The sequence below is a fragment of the Chrysochloris asiatica genome, unplaced genomic scaffold (assembly GCF_000296735.1).
Source record: "Chrysochloris asiatica unplaced genomic scaffold, ChrAsi1.0 scaffold00228, whole genome shotgun sequence".
Classification (NCBI taxonomy): domain Eukaryota; kingdom Metazoa; phylum Chordata; class Mammalia; order Afrosoricida; family Chrysochloridae; genus Chrysochloris; species Chrysochloris asiatica.
Genome location: NW_006408746.1, coordinates 3,417,835 through 3,421,685, shown reverse-complemented (window position 1 = coordinate 3,421,685; position 3,851 = coordinate 3,417,835). Strand labels below are relative to the sequence as shown.

Here is a 3,851-nt window from a genome sequence, read left to right as displayed (position 1 = left end):
ATATAGAAACAAAGACACAGACACACAAGTTTGATGCAAACTGCCAGGCAGGCTCTTCTGCTGCAGACAGAGCATCCAAAACTAGCCAAACCCAGGCTTTTATTCGGTTTCAGATCAAGGAAATCAAGGCAGGAGGTACAGGTTTAATGTGATTATTCCTCTGAAAAGGGTACAAAGTGATGTCACAGAATCTCTTTCAAATCACAGAAAATCATTTTCTGCTTAATTCAAATCACAGAAATTATCTTGTGCTCTTTTGGGGATTTTTTACTGATTTCTCTCCGGGAGCAAAAGCAGGTTTATTATTATAAATGGACATCAGTATTTCATGTTTTTGATTAATATCAGACATGGCTGAATAATTATTAAATGAGCAATCTGTGCATTTGTCCCATGTTGCTACAGCCTGTTCTTCAGAAATGGCACTCCTAGTATGTTATGCACGGCTTGTATTGCCAAACTGGTGACATTTACATTGGTATTGTTATCTGGAACATTAAGTGTATTCTTACTTGGAATAGCAACTTTCCCAGAAGCCACAACTATCAGGGATAAGAATATAAAGATCAGATAGAGAACAAGCAAGATAGTAACAAGAACAAACTGTATGACACTGGCCAAGAAATGCATTTGCCAAAGGTCATGAGCCCGGGGTCTCAGAAGTTTTCCTTCCTGGCCCTCAGGGTCCAAGACTTGCAGATCTGGAGCTGGCCCCCGGGCCGGAGCTTTGTCCGTCTTTTCAAGGGGCCACAGCTTCTCAGAATCTGCATATGCCATCTCTGGCACATTTATATCATATAAACATGCCAAAACAAGAATGCTGACAGTTGTGACAGAATTGCTCTTAATCCTATAGTTTCATAAACATACAGAATTAACTACTCAATTTAATTATTTTCCTCACATTCATAGTTTAGAAGAAAATTATAAATGTTGTTTTATAAAATAACGGACTCATTAGTATCTGATTTACAATATAATCCTCATTCTAGATGTTAAGGTTCTTCTTTTCCTCATCCCGTGTCTTTATAACTTAGAGTACCACTCAGAGTCCATGTGATTTCTAACCTTAAGGATGATTCTCCTAGTAAACCTCCCTCATCCCATTAAGATCATTATTCAGATACTTGATTCTTTTCAACAAAATTAAAAAATTCTATTAATACAAAATGAAAATGTCCTCCAAAGCACCCCTATCCAAGAAAGGGAGAATGTACTCCTAATGGAATTTAACACTCTAATTCTATATCATAATGGCAAAACCTGTTTATAATGTTGAAAGCTGAATTTTTAAATGTGTTAAAAACATTCAGGTTCAGTCAGCCTGCGTACACAATTACAATGCCAAATTTTGAAACATGAGATAGATGAATTAAGTCCCTACGACTCAAATGTTTAAGCATAATTTCTCTTTCCAGCCATAGAGTCCATTGACAAACACTAATCTTTTTACAACATCAGTTCCAGTCTATAGTTTGATAAATACTTAGGATAGAATAAATTAATGAAGTAGTATCTAAAAAATTTTATTTATGGGGAAAAAATCCATTTTTACAAAGTTATTTAGTTTTCTTTGTTGTTGTTGTTGTTACCTAGAAATCAGCACATTTCACTAAATAGCCAGTTATACAGTTTGAAATAATTTTCCATAGATAAGATGAACGAGAGAGGAAGTTTGGCCATCTTGGCCTCCAATGAACATTCTGGCTGCACTTATTCCAAAATTGATCTATGTTTCTTTTGGCAGCCCATGGCACTTTCAGTATTCTCCTCCAACTACTGATCCTTCGTCTTTGTTCCCAATCTTTGCATTACAATCACCTGTAATGATCAATACATCTTGATTGCATGTTTGATCAATTTCAGATTGAAGAAGTTGGTAGAACTCTTCTACTTCATCCTCACTGGCTTTAGTGGTTGGTGCATAATTTTGAATAATAATGGTATCAACTGGGCTTCCCTGTAAGCTCATGGATATTATTCTATCACAGACAACATTGTACTTCATGACTGATCTGGATATGTTCTTTTTGACAATTAATGCAACACCATTCCTCTTCAATTTGTCATTCCTGGCATAGTAATCCATGTGGTTGTCAGATTCAAAATGGCCAATACCAGTCCATTTCAGCTCACTAATGGCTAAGATATCGATGTTTATGTGTTCCATTTCATTTTTGACAACTTCCAGTTTTCTCAGATGCATACTTCGTACATTCCATGTTCTGAATTTCAATGGATGTTTACAGTGTTTCTCTTCATTTTGAGTTGTACCCCATCGGCAAATGAAGGTCTTGAGGGCTTTTCTCCCGTGGGCTTTATTCCATTTGTGTCATCATGGTCAACTCTACTTTGAGGAGGCAGCTCTTCCGCAGTCGCATTTTGAGTGCCTTCCAAACTGAAGGGCTCATTTTCTGGCACTATATCTGACAGTGTTTCTCTGCTATTCATATTGTTTTCAGTGACTAAATATTTGGAAGTAGTTCATCACTCTTTCTTCCTAGTCTGTCTTTGTCGGGAGGCTGATCTTAAACCTGTCCACCATGGGTGATCTTGCTAGTATTTAAAATATCAGTGACATATCTTTCAGAATCACAGCAATTCACAAGCCACCACAGAAACAGAAACTGACAGACAAGCATAATTTTATGGATAGCAATGAAATATTGTCTGATGTCCTGGTGTGTCATTGTAAGATAAGAACTGGACTGCTAACCACGATACTGGCAGTTCAAACTCACCACTCATTTCTTGGAAACCCTATACAGGGTTGCTATGATGTAGAATTGACTCTGTAAGGCATTTACCAACAACAACATAGTAGCAGAAGATGAGTTCCTCAAGTTGGAAAACATTAAAATTATGACTGAGGAAGAGCTGCCTCCTCAAAGTAGAGTAGACCTTAATGACTTGAATGAAACAGAGCTTTTGTAACTTTTATTTGATGAAGGGACACAAGTTAGCATGAGAAATATCTTCTTTGAATATCAATTAAGGATAAGAATATGGAATGTGCATAGTACCAATCTATAAAGATTGAAGTCATCAAAAATGAAATGGTGTTCACTAAAATCAACATCCTTGGCATTACTGAGCTTAGATGGACAGGTACTGGCCATTTTGAATTGGGCAATCATAGGATTTACTATGCCATAAATTATTATTTGAAGCAGAATGTTATAGTCAAAAAGAATGATGACTACCCCATAAACTATCAATCCATAATAAAAGCTTTTTAAAAAACATTAAAGATCAATCTTGAAATACAATGCTGTCTGTGTTAGGATAGTATCTATATGCCTACAAAAAAGACCATTTAACAAAGAAGACCAGTTAATACAACTATTATACAAATTTATGCACCAAACATCAAAACCAATGATAAATAAATTGAAGAATTTTACAAACTTTGCAGTCTGAAGTTGATCAAACATTTAATAAAGATTCAATCATAGTTATTACTGATTAAAATGTGAAAATTATAAACAAAGATGAGAGTTGGTAGTTGGAAAATATGACATTAATGATAGAAATTATACTGGAGATCACGTGATAGGATTTTGCAAGATGAATGACTTTTTCATTACAAATACCCTTTCTACAACAACATAAATGGTGACTATGCATGTAGTCATGAAAAGATGAAATACACAAGAATTAAATAGACTATATCTGTGGAAAGAGAGAATAAAGAAGCTAACCATTATAAGCCCAATCAAAGCTAGGGATTAACTATGAAACAGATCATCATTTGCTCTTATGCAAATTCAAGCTGAGGCCAAAGGAAATTAAGACATGTTCATGAGAGACAAAAGATATGACCTTGAGCACATCACACCTGAATTTGGAGA

The 3,851-nt window shown here is 35.4% G+C and overlaps 1 pseudogene; it reads right to left on the bottom strand.

The window, feature by feature from the left end:
* Positions 1–399: 399 nt before the first annotated feature.
* The window catches only part of LOC102814379, a 118,259-nt pseudogene continuing 114,807 nt past the window's right edge, over positions 400–3,851 (bottom strand).